Source organism: Parasteatoda tepidariorum, chromosome 2, assembly GCF_043381705.1.
Source record: "Parasteatoda tepidariorum isolate YZ-2023 chromosome 2, CAS_Ptep_4.0, whole genome shotgun sequence".
Classification (NCBI taxonomy): Eukaryota; Metazoa; Arthropoda; class Arachnida; order Araneae; family Theridiidae; genus Parasteatoda; species Parasteatoda tepidariorum.
In genome coordinates, this window is record NC_092205.1 from 71,510,135 (window position 1) to 71,529,976 (window position 19,842).

General features: G+C 27.5%; 1 protein-coding gene and 1 long non-coding RNA gene across 3 annotated transcripts in view; one reads left to right on the forward strand and one right to left on the reverse strand.

The window, feature by feature from the left end:
* Positions 1 to 19,842, forward strand: part of LOC107454460 (uncharacterized) — a 40,832-nt gene that overhangs the window by 8,796 nt on the left and 12,194 nt on the right. The window lies entirely within an intron of this gene.
* Positions 488 to 18,360, reverse strand: LOC107454470 (uncharacterized; the record flags this gene model as incomplete). The annotated part of the gene is given in 4 exon segments (XR_006225134.2): positions 488 to 2,610; positions 9,148 to 9,307; positions 14,093 to 14,195; positions 18,291 to 18,360. It is a non-coding gene; the product is annotated as an uncharacterized lncRNA (long non-coding RNA).

Consider the following 19,842-nt stretch of genomic DNA (forward strand, 5'->3'; position numbering starts at 1 on the left):
ACTTATATCGCTCAAACCCTTTTAGTTATTTATTATTTTCTATCATTGAATGTAATACAAAATTTTTAAATGTTGAGGTAAAAGTAAAATTTTTTCATTGAGAACTATTCAGCTGATTTTTTCCAAATCTTTTAAAGGACTGTAAAACCATTTATACATTAAAATTTTAAAAAAGTGTTAATTATTGTAAATAATTTTTAAGAGTTACAAGGAAATAAAAAGATAAAATGCATAAACAAGATTTAGTTTATGCATTTTAGTGGTATTGAATTTTAAACAATTATTATTATGCCTACTATAATTGTATGTTTAAAAGTGATGTGTACAAGAAGAAATTGAGTAACCTTATTAAATCTTTCATTTGTGTTGCTTCTATTATCTAATTCAATTGAAGCAAAATAAATGTTTTTGTTTAATTGTCACTTCTCAATTTCTTGCTTAAAATATTTCATGAAATAAAATAATTTTTCAAAGTAATGGATACAAATTAAATTCACAAAATAATTTTATTTATAAAATTTTTACAAATGAAAATAGCAAAAAACACTTTTCAATAACCATTTTGATTACATATATAAAAATAGTATAGCAATTGTAACATTTGATAAAAATATGTATTTATACAAATGTGAAACTGATATAAAAGCAGAATTTATATGTTAGTAATCAATTTTGACCACCAAATTATTATTCTACATAGAAACTACCTTCTTTACATTGCCTAAACCTCAATTACACAAATGATAAGATAAATGACCATCACTATCTAACAGCTATTACTTGCAACACACAAGAGTTTGAAGTGACAAGTAACCAAAACAATTCTCTGGTAATGCATAATGAAATTATGAATTTTCACAGTGATAAAAATGTAGCAACATATTCAATAAATGTAAGCAAATATACTGAAATATGAATATCAGAACTATGTTTCTTACTTAGCTAACACATTCTAACCTCAATAAAGCACTTTGATTTTTACTGAGATCATTATAAGATGCCATACAATTAATGAGAGAGAGTAGAAGAAAAATTACATTATTCTGACTCTAGTGGCCCAACATCACACAGATAGGATCTCAATTTGGTACTCTTATATTAGTACTCTTTTTCTATGCATAAACTTGGAGTGTGTGGGTCTAGAGAAATGTTACTTTCTCCTTTCATATGTCCTGAAGTGATTAATCAAGAATTATGTTTTTCAGTAATTTTGAAATTTTAAAAAGTACCTGTGGAAAATTCAATCCGAAATGCTTTTTTCTTGGTTTATAATTTACTTACATATTTATAGTATGTACTAATTAAACAAATAGTATTACTAAATGAAGTAATTTTTTGAAGGGAAAAAAAAAACAATATTCTATTTAAAATAATCTGTTTAAAAGTTTTCTTGTTGGAAGAGCAAAATTTTTCATTTTTATCTATTCTGAAATTAGATAAAAAATATTTATTGTATATGTAATTTTTTTTTAAAAAAACTTACATTTGTATGCAATTTAAAAACATGTTACAACTATCTAAAATTAATGTTTTTTACTAATTAAAAGTTAATTTAAGAATTAACACACAATTTTAATATTTAAACTCAAGAACAATCTAAATCTGTATGGGTTTAAATAAAATATTTAATTTTATTTCCTTTTATTGATTATAAAAAATCCCTATACTATTTGTGAAATATTTTAGATCAAACTAGGTTAACTACTGTAAGTTAATAATAATAATTGACTGATATATTATTAAATTTGTCTAAATAAATAATTAGAAAAAAATTAATTATAATAATATTTTCAAATTCTCAGTATTTTATACTTATTAGTTCTTAACTTCGAAAGTACTTCATTATAAAGCAGAGTGAAGAATTTTAAATGTTCTGAAACAATTATCTATAATTACACTCTAAAATTGAAATATAAAATTTCTTTAAATTTATTCATTTTTGAAGTCTAAGCTAATTTTATTAGCTCAATTATTATCCAGCAAGTTTATTGTTAATTTCGATGAAATATAATTGTAACAAAGAATGGTAATCTTATAAAATAATAATGATAATATAACAAGTATTAGAATTAAAATTACAATATTGAAAACAATCATTTTTCAAGGAAAGGTACAAAAAGTTTGCTAGATATTGAAATTTCTTTTACTTTAATTATAAGTGCTTGATTAACTTACACATTAATTAAATATATCTCAAGACATGGCAAATGAAAATTTCATTTATAGTCATATATTCAACAATAATAATTCAGTATACTCTACATTAATATGATATAGATATAAATTACAAAAATTGTACTATACTTATTAACAAATGGAACTTTTTTTTTGCAGTTTGTACAATATAAGAATGAGAAATATCTTTGTATTATATGAATAACAAATGTTAAAATATTTGATTAGCATAAAAAATGCAATTTTCATTTAGTACAGTGCTTCAAAAATATTTACAAATAAAGTGAATACTAAAATAGGTATGATGCAAAATGTATAAAAAAATATATATATGAAAATTTAAAATATTACAAAAATTCTGATTTCCCAATTTTCTTTCTTCAAATTGTGCAATTTTATTTTTTAAATGTTTTCCTTTAACTTCATAATTAGGTTCTGAAATTACAAAAAATAATTATGATTCAATAAATATCTTTATTATATTATTTTAAAAGAATTTTTTAAAAAAAGTGCATTCAATTTAGTGTTATGTTATAATATACTGAATTCTTAATAAAATAATTAACTTAAAGGTACAGTAAAATAAAAACATGAATAACAAAGGTGGGTGGGTATTGATAGTTCGTTCACCAGATTTTGGCACTGGCTCCATCCCCTCGGACGCAGAGTTCATTTCAGCGTGGGAGTAAGAAGAGAAGCATCTCCGCACTTGAAATCGAGACAACCCTTAATGTGCGCCGAACACAAACAATGAATTCTTTTTTAGTCACTTCGCTTTATCATCTGCTATTATACCTTTCCTTTTTCTAGTTAATTAAATATATTTTAAATTTAAAAACTGCTGTTTCCCAGCAAAATGTCAGAAAAAGGACAAACTATTCTCTCGAAAGAGAGAAATATCCTAAAAAATGGCACAAAATACCATCAAATTTATGAAATATTTAATGTTTAAAAAATCCACATAAAGTTTGCGAAATAAATATTTTGGCCATACGATCGCCAAATAGCAACCTTGCTCAGGATTTCTCACAACCTTCTCCCAAAAAGAGTGAAATAGTAATGTTGCATACAACATAAGAAAGCGGAGCCAAGTGCCAACTCCTGGTGAATGAGTTATACCTAGTTGTAGACAAGGTTTAAATAAATATTTATAGAATTGAATTTTGTATTTTACAAAACTTAATTTTTAAATTTTTCAAACCTTTACAAAATTGAAATAATATAACTTAAATAATAATAAAATTAAAAAAAGATTGGAAAATTTTTTTGATTATTTTTTCTTCCCCTTATTCTTCTTGAAGCTTTTTTTTGGTTTTGCAGTAAGAAATTTATATAAGTATTCACATAATGAAATGTAACTAATAAATAATTCAGATAAATCATAATAATAATTACTTATCAGAAAAAAGATAAAATTAATAAATTAAGATAAAAAAAATAACAACGAAAAAGTGAAAGAAATTTTAATTGCATCATCAATAATGCAAATGCTTTGAAGAAAGAGATATTTATTAAATTAATATAGTTTATAAGACAATCAGTTAATCATTCAAAAAATAGTCATTTATAAACAGTTTCTAACGACAACTTAAAAAAAATTTAAAACTTTTTTAAATTAAATTTACATTTCTTTTATAAAAACATTTTCATCTACAAATACTTTTAAAATTTAAATCTATTACCATTCAAAATGGCCCACTTTTTCATATTGATTCAGTAAATCAAATCATTAAAGAGAATTCATTTAAAAATGCAATTTAAAATTTGAAAAAAAATGCTACTGTTTAGATTTTATTGAATCTAGCAAATTAGTTTTAAAAAAAGTTGTTTTTCTTTCATGAAGTTTATTAATTCTTTCCAGACTTTGGAAAGTTATTCAAGAGTTTCTGAGTATACAATAAAAATGTCCTTCTAATTTAGATCTCCATTTCAGTTCTGCTACAAGATTATATATTTGTCTTTGGGTTGAATTCCTCATGTAATAACAAATTAAAGATTTATAATTTTTCAAAACATTTTTAAAAATAGTTCTCAGTTTTTAAAAAAAAAAGTTTTATTAAATTTTTTCAAACTTTGATAAGTTTTGGTTATACAATAAAAATCAGGAAATTTAACATCTTAGTTTGGGACATTGAATATTAAACCTCCTCATCCGACTTGGTAGTAAAAAATTCGAATAAATATTTAATAATGTAACTTAAAAATTTTTTAAAAAAAACTATTATTATTATTTTTTTTATCCATCCAATGAAGAGAGCGTGTTTCCTTTGTTGTCAGTGTGAATTGGAAATGTTATCCTTTTGAAGTTCATTACCGATGTTTTCATGTTTGGATAATACTATATGATGGATTGTGCTCGCATCGCAGTAAACATTTTATAGTAAAATGTTGATATTGAGAGAATAAATTGCAAAACTAATAGGAAAATGTATCAATGTCTTCAAAATGCTTCAATATGACCCAGTGGCAAAGCAAAAATGAATATATTTTAAAGAAGAATTTAACAACTCTCCCATGTTAAATTTTGTTGAATGGGCACTAGCGTATTAACAGATAAAATAAAAAAAAATTTAACGAAGTTAATAAATAACGTATAAAAATTTTATAATCACTTATTTAAATATAAATAAAATAACATTTTATACAAAATACAAATATTTGAGTCTCTTGTTGGGAAACCTTGAAATAATTTCATTTTGAATATCTTTTTTGCTAAATAGTGTCTTTAAACCAAATTGAATATATTTAGGCGTTCTCAAGCAAAAAACAAAAATTCTGAATATATTTTAAACGAATACGCAAGTTATGAAAGTCTTAGTAGAAACTGAAAGAGAAAATCTAATTTTGATAAGTTGATGAATTAAACAGGTATAAAAAGTCTTCAATTATAGACTTTTTAAGAAGGGATCAAATAATATTTTAGTACCTATATTTTACTTTTCACTAACATTGATTTATTTTTATGTAACTTTAAATTACATTTATATTTTATGATACTAACACAGACAGTTTTAATTATAATTGTTTATTGCACATAAAACTGAGTTCATTTGATCAAAGCGCTGTACTATGCATCAAATACCATTAAAAAGTAAAATTTCTCAAAAATTGAGAATTTAAGATTGAATATTGCTCTCCCCTTCTAATCGAATNAGTACCTATATTTTACTTTTCACTAACATTGATTTATTTTTATGTAACTTCAAATTACATTTATATTTGATGATACTAACACACAGTTTTAATTATAATTGTTTATTGCACATAAAACTGAGTTTATTTGATCAAAGCGCTGTACTATGCATTAAATACCATTAAAAAGTAAAATTTCTCAAAAATTGAGAATTTAAGATTGAATATTGCTCTCCCCTTCTAATCGAATAACCCGCTGAATTGCATAGATTTCGCTGGAACCGATAATATTCCTTTAAGCGGTGTTGACTGTATAAGATACAGGAAAGAGTCAAGCTTGAAAGACCTAAAATTGAAAGATCTAAAACTGAACATTTAGAAGTTGAAGAACAAGTATAGGTTCAATATCAGCATTATAAATTTATTAAAGGTTGTATTGTTTCTTTTTAGAAGGAGAGTGCATATCTCGCTACTGTTACTTGAGGCAGTTCAGACTCGGAAGTGGTGAAGGACTTGCAAAGTAGAGCATGACATGCAAATGATTAGGATTTTAGACCCATTGCACATACGTATCATGGGAGAATCATCGCCCTTCGTGAAGCTGGATTGTCTTATCATGCAGTAGCCGCTCGTGTGCAGCGCAACAGCAGCACAGTGTTGTGTGTTTGGAAGCAGTGGACGGACGAGTGTCGGAAAACCGGAAGTGAACCCCAAAATGTCACGTCAGCTCGCGATGATAGACACCTGGTCCACATGGCGATGACAGACCGTACGGCTCTCTTTAGACAACTGGCAGCACAGTGGTCAATACCTACAGGTGTTTCATTGTGTGCTTCATCAATTCGTAGACGTCTGCTGCGGTGTGGGCTGCCCGCAAGGACTCCTTTATACAAGATCCCCCTCACGCCAACTAATGCCTGCGGCTACAATGGGCCAATCAGCATAGGGACTGGCGTGCTGATTGGCAGCACGTCGTGCTTTCTGACGAATCCTGCTTTAATTTGTGGTACCATGATGGCCGCATTCCTGTCAGATGCTATGCCGGCGAACGCCAACTTCCGGAGTGCATTATCGATCTCCACAGTGGACGAACACCCAGAGTTATGGTCTGGGGTGTCTTGGCATATCATGGACGATCTCAATTGCTACGAATTGTGAGTAATCTGAACAGCAACCAGTACATCAGTGAAATTATACAGTCCCAAGCTGTTCCCTTCCTTCAATCCTTGCCAGGCGCTATATTTCAACAGGACAATGCCCATCCTCATATTGCTAGAACTGTTAAATCCTTCCTTGCATCGCGGCAGGTACAGTTTCTTCCTTGACCTGCGTATTCCCCGGTTATGTCGCCGATTGAACATGTGGGGGATTCCGTTGGTCGGCGTCTCGCTCGTGATCCTCGTCCTGTTGCTTCTACAGACGAACTTTGAGTACGAATACAAACAATATGGAATGCTCTTCCTCAGACAGACATTCAAAAATTGCTCGACTCCATGCCACGTCGTGTAGCAGCACTTATTGCGTCCCGTGGTGGCTACATAAATTACTGATCTCGATCTCTCGTTATTATTGTTTGCTTTGAAAGTTTAATAATTTATTTGTACCATTACCACTCAACTGTGAATTAAATTTCATTTAATTATGACAATACCTTCATGGTGTTGCAATTTTCACAAACATGAGTTTAGATTTGAAGACTCTGAAAATTTTTCAGCTTTCCGAGAAGTATGCAATCTTTGAGAAACTCTATGAAAATGTCAAATGCGAATATCGAATGAAAAAAGAGGTGGACGAAGAGAATCGCTACAAACAAGATCTAGAAGAAATGAATCACATCATCATTCATCTCAAGACCGGTCACCATCTCATCCAGTGTCCCATCACTGGAAAGAATGTGTCTTGCCTGAAGAAGGTGGGGGGAAAAATTCTTTTGTCAAACACTTTTTGACTTACTGCCACAACTCTAGGAAATATCCAGACTCTCCAATCAATCTATGGCTGTTTCATGCATCGATTTATAAAATGACCGTTTATAACGAAAATATTCACGCTAATATTTTTTCTACCATTTTTTATAAGCACCGAGACATCATGAAAACAATGGAATGAAAAGAGTATTTGAAAATGAGAGAAAAACATTGACACTTGGAAAAGAGATTGAAGACTGAATCGGAATGGAAACTTGATATATATATCAAAATTATTGTATAAAAATTAGGTTCGAATATCATGTTTAGAAAGCTCACTTGAATAAATTTTTCGTTCATCATGTTTGGTTTTTCTGAGTTTCTGAACAACATTATTATGACTTTCTGGAGCTTGAAACCAATGCTGTTTTTTTAAACTGCTTTCATATTAGTAAATATCCATTTTTATGGGGTCTAATGGCTAAACCTTTTGCCAATGATCTCTCGTTTCTTTTTACGTTAAAATTTATTACAATACAAGTAAGAAAATAGATAAGGGAATTTGTAAAAAAAATAATAAACGAATAAGCCTTTTAATAGTGGAGTCTTTTATCCAAATTTATTAGGTTTTGAATGGGTTCTGGTGCAATTGTCAAATGACCGTTTGAGTCAAAGGTTGTCGTTTTCCAACCGATGGTATAGAGCAAAGGTGGATTAAACTATTCAGCATACGGAAATTTTTTATACAAGTTGTCGACAAATTTCCAATGATTATACAAAAATTGTGAAGTGTAAATGAAGTTTTTTTGGATATGTAAGAAAAATTTGATCGGTGATGAAATGATCTACGTATGGAATCCAGGGACCTTCAAACAGAATTTCCATTCTTTATTTTTCGATTAACAATATGATTTTTTTAATTCATCAAGTACAAGATTTTAGCTTTCGTTATTGAATTCTAATCAGATCACTTTAAATAACAAGTGTAATATGTAATTAATAGGAAAATACATGTCTTCCGGACTGTTTCATCCTACAGGCATGTTTTAAAATTATTTTTATTTAGTTAAAAAAAGTTATTATTATTATTTGTAGTCTTGGAAAATATTTAGAAACCCATGAACATTGCATTTGTTCATTTTTTTAAAACTAATTTGCTAAATCAAATTAAAAAAATTAAATCTTAGTATTTTTTCAGATCTGATTTTAATCAACCTTTAAATGCTGAAATAAATTTTGAATTTAAATTTCAGGTTGTAAGAGTTGACATTATTTTACAATTGTGATTTTTTTTAAGTTGTCATATAATGCTCATATTTAATCTTCTGCACAGACTATTTCTTAATCTTCCATTTGAACACTTTCAACCTCATTATCGTTTGTAATTAAACCAACTTCAGATGCTTTTACATATTGATTTTTTTTGTTTTCCACACATTGAACACCTTTCTTCCTAGTTTTATTGTTTTTTGTTATAGCTGACTTTGGTTCCAATGTTTCTGTCTTGCTCTTACACTTAACACAATATATCAACATCTCTTTATTTATAGCAAGGTAACTATTTTATTCACTAGATGTCAGTAGGAGCAACAAACAAAGGAGCTTTGAATATTTTCATTTTCTAAGATTTTAGTTTCTCATTCTTTCATTAGGTGGAGCCATGTGTATTGAAAAAATTGAATAAAAATTTTTAAAAAAATAAAAATAATAAGAAAAAGTATTTTACCGGAAAGAACTGATAAGTTGTGAGGTCAATGAACTAAGTGTGGTAGAATCTCCAAGTGCACACTCAAAAGGTAAGTAATCTGAGTAATTAAAATGTTAGTAATTCATGGAATCAAATTTATTTTTCGATTCAGCACCCTCATCCGAATTGAAAAAAAAGTTTACCTGCGCTATTAGTAGTAGGAAAATAAATAAAAATAGAACTTACCTGTTCCGGCGGCGGAGCTTGCGCAATCTTGATTCGCCGTAAGACACAAAGGGTTTAGCTCGCAGCCTCTTAGACACTGGACGAACATCGTCCTGTGTCTGCGGCAGGTTTGCTAAGAAAGAGAAATCCTGCAACAGGTCCAACTGCTTTCTCCTAGGCTCTGTAAAAAGATTTCTTATTAGTATAGTTTACAATTTTGTATTTTCAAACCTTATTAAGGATGAATTATTAAGGAATATTAAAGGTTTACATTAAAGAAACGAATTTTATCATTTTTGTTAATATTTTAGAAGGAATTTTAAATTGTGAGTAAGGGTTTTGATATAATAAATAATTAAATGGGTGAGTAATATTAAACAATAAATTTAATTAAACAATAAGTAACAAGGTAACATATCTGACATGACATTTTCATGCCAACACCACCTTGGGCACCTCTAATACTACTACAGTAAGAATAAAACAGTTCTGTACCCACTTAGGGAAAAAGTTTAATCATTCTCCCTTTTTGCCTTTTCTCTGAATCTCACTATTTTGATGGTCAAAAACTCTAAATAATTAAAAATAAGGCCTGGTAGTTGCTTAAGAGAAAATACTTAATCTTTTTTTAATCTTTTAGTTTAGCACCTAGTTCAAGAGGAAAAAAATCGAATCATTGTATCAAAAATCTATTTAAGGTAAGTCAGGAGGTGACAAAAAATTTATAAAAATAACAAATAAAAACAAAAAATTAACAAATAAAAGTAAAAATATAATAGCATATAAAAAAAAATTCTACAAATTGAGTTATTCTTTATAATATATATATATATATATATATATATACAGTCAAACCCCACTACAGTGAACCTTCAAGGGACCAAAATCTCGGTTCACTACAACCTGAAATTCACTATATCCGTTATGCGGACAATTTAACTAATCGTTCCCAAACTCCTCCATTTTATTACACATTATTCAGATAAATGACTGAAAAATATTATGTAGTAGCAAAAATGTGTTACTTTTTATTACTCTTCGTCCTGCGTACAAAAAATTTTTTTTTAATCTTTAGCAATCCTCAACATCAGACATTGAAGAACTTTATCGATTCTCAGATAATTTTTCCTAAATTTCTGTTATTCCGCTGTTTAAACCTGTCTAACCTGCCATTCGAGCACATAAAAGTAGTCTCATAAAATCGCTTAACAAATTTATCGACATTTGTACTGGCGGCTTCTTCGAATGTTGAACCACTTCAGTAATGCTTCTTTAACATCAAATTTAAATTAAGAAAATTAAAAATTAAGAAAAAAAAATCAGTCGAAGACAGAAAAAAAGTTCATTATATTCAATTTCCTCACTTTTTTGGTTCGCTATATCCACAAAAAATAACATTATATGTGTATAGCAAGGCACGGGACCGAACATTTCGTTCACTATAGCTGGGAGTTCACTATAGCGGGGTTTGACTGTATATATAGATATGTGTGTAACATAAAAAGCTTCTATTAATCTTTTTATGTTATCCTATTTAATTATTCTAATCAAAATACTTTCTCACTTTTAAAAGCCACATCCTGTTCTTAAATCTATTTTTTGCTCAACTATGCATTAATTAGAAGCAGGACATTTTCCTCTTTAACCTTCCGTGGGAACCGCTCGACCTATTTCATAAACCAACAGTAACTTCTAAGATTTCCCTCTTTTCCTTAAATAGAGACATTTACGGATTTTACTTTGCAAGATTTTCCCTAACATATAACCGAGGAACACAACTTTTCGTATACACTCTCATGACTGCTCTGTCTAATAATTAATAAATAAATTTTGTACCCTTCTTCCCGGCCTAAGACTTGTTTAAATCCTTCCACTCGGCAACGACGTTATAAGTCGACAGGATTAAACAGTCAGGAAAGGGGTACGGTACATCAACGATATGTAATATCTCATTAAAATAGTCATCTTAAATTTTGAATATAAATCAACTTCGGAAGAGGGTACATCAAAAATATGGAATATCTCATTCAAATGAACAGTGGAAAATTATCAGTCAAATTCTTCTTCAACTCTAGGCAATTCATAATTAATCCAGTATCTTCAATAAAAAATAGATTCTTTAATCATCAAACTTTTTTGTTTTTTATAAATGATACCTACGCTCAATGGAATTTAACGATCATCGACTTTCCTTTTGTGTATGCTGCATGTTATGTCTACGTTCTGAAGACAATGAATACAATACTACTAGAGAGCTAAGCTTCAATATTATTCACCCCCCTTGGACTAAAAAGAAAAACTACATCGAACTCCTGATAGACGTTAAAAAGTTCATGATTTAAAATCCCAGCTCTTACCTCTACAAGTGACTTACGGAGCTGCTCTGCATTTTATAGTCAATAAATTGTTCTCACCCTGCGTCATTCAAGAAGAAATGTGATTCCTCTTAGAGAAGAAATTATTAATCAAATTTCATCTGATGTTGTGGTTTTCAAGATGTGTTCTTGAACTAATTCGAACTTTCTCACATATCCCTTTTAAGGTAATTTTTTTTACAATTCTCATAAAACAATTTCGTGAATTTTTATTGATTAATAAAGAAAAAAGCACTCATGTAAATGAACAAACATCATAGATTATGATTTTAATTCTTTCTCATACTTGATGTTTCAATTGAAACAATTTTTATACATGGATCGTATTTACTGTTGAAATTTTAATTTCTTTAAATTTTTATTTTCAGTGAATTGATTGTTTTATGTGTTACAGTTTCCATGAATTATTGATTAGTAGAATTTATATTCCTGTTTTACTAGTGTTTAGGGTTAAGATGAAAATGCCATTAAAAAATTTTTTCTCTTCTTAATGCAACTACAATAATTATTGAAATTCAATTTTAATATATGAATGCAATTGCGGTGTGGCAGAAATTAAATCAAGAAGTGCTAAAATTAATACAAATAATTTGGAAAATGAGTAAAATACTTGTTTTTAGAATTTGAATTGAGTTCAATGTTGGTAATTAGTTCATAGTTCAGTTCTAGCTCAGTAATTTCCATTAACAAACAAAGTTTCTTATTGCTGAGAGTGAATCCCAACATAAAGATAAAGTGACCAAACAAAAATTGAAAAGGAAATAGTAACCAAATGCACTTCAAAAACATGTTTAAAATAGAAATGAAAATATTAGAATTTCCTAACACACGATTGTGACAAATTAAATAACTATTTAAGATCTCTGCACAAAAATCACTTTAAAAAATATCTGAACTGAAATTTTTGAAAAAGAAAGAGAAAAAAATTATGTCCAAAAAGAAAGAAAAATGCAAACAAACAAAAGGTAATTTGCAACATCACCAAACTTGCATTTCAGATTAAAAATAAGAAAAATAGCTAGATCAGTCAAAAATTAAAAACTGATTTTCCTTATTACGATATTAAATTTGAAAGCTTGTTTTGGATTTCAATTAGTGATAAATTGTGTTAAACGGGTTGTAATGTAAAATCTGAGAAGACTGATCACCTTTTCTGATTATAAAAGCAATATGTCCTTACACATTTTTCCTGAAATCCGGGTTAATGATTGCAATAAAAATATCAAGAAAGAAAATAAAAGTATAAAAAAATATAGAAAGTAAAAAGAAAAATATAGAGAAAAGAAAATTTTGGACACAAAATAAATAAATGAGAATAACAAGAATGTAAACAAAGTAAGTTTAAAGAAAAATAAGACAAAAAATAGACTTAAAAACAAAGATTTAAATGGCAAAACTGAAAATAATCTTGAATTTTTAAATATTCTTGAGACTAAATGTGATAATTCTGCGTAATGTTCTCAAAATTATGTTGACAGAACTGTGCAAATCCAAGATAATAAATAAATTCCTAACTTCAGGAAATTTTCAAATATATTGCTATTAAAGTGATAAATATGTAAGGTAAATAATAAATAAAGTGAAATGAAGTCAATACTGAAATCTTGGACTTCAGAATAACAACCACTGTGTCATTTTTATTTTATTTTGTTTTCAAATAAGGTAAACAAATAACACTGAAAATAATTTCAGATTGAAATTTTTCCTGTAAAACTATTTTTTGTAGTTTATATTTTACATTTTAACTTACACATTTTTAAAAATGCTTAGAAATTTTTATGGTCTTGATTGAAAAGATAACTTCGTGATATTATGAGGAATACTTCATGGAGAATAACTTTGCTGTGATCTTCAAACAAAAGACTCGTAACTGAAAAACTATTGAAAATGAAAATCTAAAATTTGCTGATAATGCTACTACAGATTAAGTGTGTTGAAATTTTTACCATGAGTACATACGTAAATTTTTTATAATTCATATTACCTTTATATATTGTTAAAATTACCAATTTAATTCTTTTCATTTTAATTGTATTTCTACCATAGGGAAGATTTTGCAAATAAAAAATAATTTTCAAAATTTTTGGATTGTAATTAAACATTTTTGGCGAGGGGGTATGTAACATAAAAAGCTTCTATTAATCTTTTTTATGTTATCCTAATTAATTATTCTAATCGAAATACTTTCTCACACTTTTAAAAGCCACATACTGTCCTTAAATCTATTTTTGGCTCAACTATGCATTAATTAAAAGCAGGACATTTTCCCCTTTAATCTTCCGTGGGAATCACTGGACCTATTTCATAAACCAATAGTAATTTCTGAGATTTCCCTCTTTTCCCTAAATAGAGACATTTACGGATTTTACTTTGCAAGATTTTCCCTAACATATAACTGAGGTACACAACTTTTTGTACACACTCTCATGACTGCTCTGTCTAATAATTAATAAATAAATTTTGCACCCTCCATCCCGGCCTAAGACCTGTTTTAATCCTTTCACTCGGCAACGACGTTATATATTATATATATAAACTAAAAGGAAAAATTTGTGAAGGAGAAGGTCTTTAAAATTAAATAAATATCTTACGTCTAGGACGTCTTGGAGGAGGTGGCGCAAGTCGAGGTGAGACAGCAGAAGATGGAGTGCTGATATTCGAACCATGATGAACTAAATTAGATCCATTCGTCTGCTAAAAAACGTACAACTTTTTCAAGCAATGAACGTCAGATACATAAACATACAATTCTATCAGAAAAATAAACTTCAGAAACAGAAAATTTTTAAACAAAATTGTAACTCTCACAATCTAGTTACGCCTACCATATTTATTGTAGGGAAAAACTCTCTTTGAGTTGTGCCCCATTAAAAGATAATAGCAAATAAAATGCTCCAATGAAATGAGATTAAAAAAAGTACATTTTTACAATTTGTATTTTTTTTTAATTTTCGCTTTTTAAATTTCATCTCTCTTCTTTGTTCTTAAGTTTGTGAGATAAGAAATTATTTATTATTTATAAATCAATTCAAATTTCATTTTTAAAGAGGATAAAAACAATCTTTGGTTTCTGGCAAAAAAAACAACTAAAAACAAATCTGTTGCCTAGAAAATTCAAATTCAAGATATTTTCGTAATAACAATTTTAGAAAAAAAAAAGCCTTTCTGGCCCGAGCTAACACAAAAATGAAGAGCTTCAGTTTTTAATTCATTCCTTTTTATTCTCTCAGCAGTACTTTTAGATCCCTTAAATTGAAAGGCCTCAAGCCTAGTCATCCTTTGAGACCTGGAGGAACTTTAATTAAGACAATTTTTAAGTAATCTCGTAAACACAAGAAGTTCTGCAGTAACTCTTTCGGTTAAAATAATCAAAAACTATTAAAATTCCCATAATTATATTGCTTTATGGCGCAGAAATAAAATGATTTAAGCTGAACATTAAAAATATCTTACCTGTGGAAACTAAGTAAAACCCTTGTACTGCTTTTTTTTTTTTTTTTTTTTTTTTTTTTTTTTTTTTTTTTTTTTTNTTTTTTACAAAAAGTACAATTTTGCTCTTATAAAGCATCTAATATTGCTATTTAGAAAAATGAAACATTGCATCTCATGCAATGTTGTTTGCTCAATAGAAATGAAATCAAACAGAAGTCAAAACAATTAACATCTTAATAAAGTAGGGGTGCACAACCTGCGGCCCGCGGGCCAAATGCGGCCCTTCGACTACTAAAGTACGGCCCGCGAGAGCTTCTAAACACAATAAAAAAAAATTTAAAAATGGCAATTTTTAATCGCAATTTTTAAGTCATCACGTTTTGACACAATCAATTTTAACAGATTCTTTAGTAAATGTACGTTTAACGCACTTTCTTTAAGCCGATTTTATCGTAAATATAAATAATTTTTTTAAACAGTTATTTCGCTTTTCTACGTGATTTCGAAAATTCCGGATTTTTATTACGACGCGAGTTTCAGATCGCAAATTTAAGTAATCACTTTTTGTGCACTTTATTTGTGACGATTTCATCTTAAATATAAGTGATTTTTTATCTTTTTTTTTGCAATTCTTTCTTTCTTTTCTACAATTTTTTTCGACAGTTATTGCTATGCTTTCCCACGTATTTTAAAAAATTCCAATAGTTCTATTACGACAAACAAATTTTGAATCATGCATTTGAAACGCTTTATTCGGGCTGAGTGCAGCATAAATATATTTTTTATTTCTATGCTTTTCCACATTATTTTGACGATCCCGTTATTTAACTATGATGTTATTACGACACGTGATTGTTAATCGCGCCATTAAATAATCCATTTTTGATACGGTATTTCGGCACAGTTTTATCTTAAACCCTAGTTATTTTTCCTCTGTTTTTATTTCCGCAACGAATATGATTTGGTCGAATGTATGAATTGTGATTTGATCAAAAATCAAATATTCGGTAAAAAAAAAGAAGAAAAAATTGACTGAAAGCAGTACACTTGGGACCAAATAGCAAAATCTTTTAGCAGCATAGCAACACTGAAACTAAAATTTCAATGCTCAGAATAATATTTTCTGGAAAAACGTATTCATAAATTAACTCTAAAAAATTAGGCCAATTAAGAACGATTTTGAAAATGTCGAAAAGCGAAACAGAGAACATAAAAATCAATCTTAATTTTTGAAAAAAAATTTTAAAGCTGAACATCTTAGTTTTTCAATTACCAGAAAAAGCCAAGAAAATAGAATTAAGAAAGAAATGCTATTAAAAATTACTACGTTATAATGAAAACGTCTAAAAAAAGGTTTTTTTAATTTAAAAAAAATAAAAAGATAGAAAAAAAGCGTTCTTAATTTTTTAAATGAAAATCTTATGCCGAAAATCTCAATTCAAATTTTTCTCATTGCCATAATTTCAGCAGAAAAAAAATTGCTATAAAATAAATTTTATTAGTAACTTTATTTTTTAAAAAAATGCTGAGTCATAATAAAAATGCCTTAAAAAAGAAAAACAGAAAAAACAAATTTTTCTTAGTTCCTGAAACAAAACTTTAATACTGAAAATCAAACTTTTCTATGTTACTGGTTATTTATATTACAGTACAGGGAAAGAGTGATAATAAACTCAATTCTCAAAGTATTGAAAAAATGACAAAATTGACTTGTCTGATTATAATTTTTAAAAAAAAGTAATATCTATAAAAATTCAAAAATAAAAAAAACTTAGAAAAATACATTTCTAAAAAATATTCTGCCGAATATTTGACTGATCATTCAACCAACTGAATTTTTCACAGAAGGGCCAAATACTCGTTACATCCCTCCCTAATTTAAATGCAATGTTATTGCAACTTGAGAAATTCATAAAATGGCGGAAAACGTGAATTTTTAAACTGCTCACTGTTTGTAGTTTAGATTTCAATTTTTTGTTGCTTAAGTGATCTTTTTCGATAAAAAAAAGGAAAATGTTTACGATATAAAAAATCTAATAATTAATAAAATAAAATAATAAAGTACATTACAAAATAAGCATTGAATTTTATTTTGAACTATCACAGTTTTGTTTTTATTTTAGGCTTTTGTTTAAAACCTATAAATTTTCTTCAATTAAAATATTTAATTTGAATTTATATTACTTAAATATGACTAAACTTTTTCCTACTTTCATTCTGTGGGCATTGCAGTTTTTTTTTATTTATTGGAATTTAATTCTAAAATGAATTTTTGTATTGCACGATATGATAAAAAAAAAAAAACATTTCTTTTCGTCAATGTTTATTTATTTCGATAAAACTATTGTTCATATGATAAAAATAGCAAGTTTTTTTTTTTGTAAAAAAAAAGTATAAGTTTTTTTTATTTTTGAATAAATTCTAATAGTGGAACACTACTAAGTTATTGATATTACTAAGTTTATTGATAAAAAAAATGGAACGCTAATGTTTAAATAAACATTATTACATTTGTCATTAACATGTCTAAATAGATCTGCGGCCCTTCGTTAGCCAGCCTGCTGTGCAAGTTGCCCTTCACTCAAAAAGGTTGTGCACCCCTATAATAAAGCAAGAGATTTTTATGTAAAAATTGTTTTTGTTTTTTTTTTTTTTTTATTTATTTNTTTTTTTTTTTTTTTTTTTTTTTTTTTTAATTTACTTGTTACTTATTTACTTGTTGTATTTAGATAGTTTATCCACAAGTAAGATATTTTTAATGTTCAGCTTAAATAATTTTATTTCTGCTCCATAAAGCAAAATAATTATGGGAATTTTAATAGTTTTTGATTATTTTAACCGAAAGAGTTACAGCAGAACTTCTTGTGCTTACGAGATTACTTAAAAATTGTCTTAATTAAAGTTCCTCCAGGTCTCAGATAACCCAGAATGCATTTTGATTCTTTAAAAAAATAGGGTTGACAGATAGTAAGAATTATTTTTAACAAGGAATCGGTAAGCATAAAATTGTATCGTAATATATGTAAATTGAATTAACTACTAATAAATCAAAAGTATGAGTGGATGTCCCTATTTTATGACCTGCACTTTAAAAAGAGTATCAGCAAACGTAAAAAGCTAGACATATGAATATCAAATGGGCGGAGCAACCCTAAAACAGTTTGGAGTTAAAATAATCAAAATCTGAATAGCTATTAAATATATATGATATTATTTTTTGGTGTAGGGAATAAAAAAACAATGAAAGTTGGGTACTATTGTTTGAGGGATTGCAAATATATAAATACAAAAAAAAAGAAGAAGAAAAAAGATGGTTGACAGAAAGTAATTGATTATAATTTAGAAAATGGAACTCACCTTTTTAGAGGGCGTTTTGTCTGAGCTAGAAGAACGCGGACTACGGATGGCCTCACTAACCAGACGTATACTAAAACAATAAAAATATTATCAGAATCGTGCATGCCGTTCAACAGCATAGCTTAAGGGGTCTCAATACCCATAATTTTACAAAATGCACAAGTGTGCATACATGAACAAGTGTGCATACATGAGTCCCTTTTACTTATTTTTAATAAAATAAAAATTGAATAGTCATTTGCACTCATGTATGCACACTTCTTCATAGATATTGACTAAACCTGTTAAAATACTGAAACATCTCTAGACCAAAACAGTTAAAATACAATTAAAACTCTTTATACTAGTAGGTAGAGATCAATTTAAAAACTAAATGAGGGAAGGTATTAAAATGAAATTTTAAGGAATTTAGGAATATCAAATTGACAAAAATCATTTTAAACATTGATTTTAAATCATTAATTATAAACACAATTGGTCGAATAGTTCTTAAATCATGAATTATTTATGAATATGAAATGAATTATATCATAGAAACGACTATAACTATACAAATTGATATTAATTAATAATTATTTAAGCCCACCCAGTTGGTTTGACTGTGGATGAAAAAGCACTTTAAGAAGAGGTACAGAAAAAAACACTTCATAGTAACTAGTATATGAATTTAACAGCCTATTTAATGGACCCGTTTTACCACAATTTAAAGTAGTGAGATATTTATTAAAATGAAATTATTTATATTTTTTAAAAAGTTTTTAATACATAAGGATTAATTTTACAGAAACTTATATAAATAAAGCTTTTTTAGGTTCTGTTTTAATTTCGTTTTATAAAATCAGCTAACGGAATTTTAAAATTTTGATTATAATTGCTGAATTTTTTGTGAAATTTTTTTTTGAAATAAAAGTTTTAAAAGTAATTCCTATTTATTTACATCGCATAAAATATGACCCTCATCTAATATTTTACTATGAAGAATACGTTTTTTGTATTTATTTAATATAATAAACATTACTTTTTCCTACAACAATAATTTTAAAATATCATTGTCTTCGTTATTCAAAACAAGAATTGAAATAAAAGTTTTAAAAACAATTCCTATTATTTAAATAATATATAATATGAGCCTTAAGTATTTTACTATGAATAATGCATTTTTTGTATATATTTAATATAATAAGCATTACTTTTTCCTACAACAATAATTTCAAAATATCAGTATCTTCGTTATTCAAAACAAGAATTTTAATAAAAGTTTACATTTCCTATTTATTAACATAACATATAATATGACCCTCAACTAATATTTTACTATGAAGAATACATTTTTTGTATATATTTAACATAATAAACATTACTTTTTCCTACAACAATAATTTCAAAATATCAATATCTTCGTTATTCAAAACAAGAATTGAAATAAAAGTTTTAAAGCAAATTCTTATTATTTACATAACATATAATATGAGCCTTAAGAAATATTTTACTATGAAGAATGCATATTTTGTATATATTTAATATAATAAACATTACTTTTTCCTACAACAAT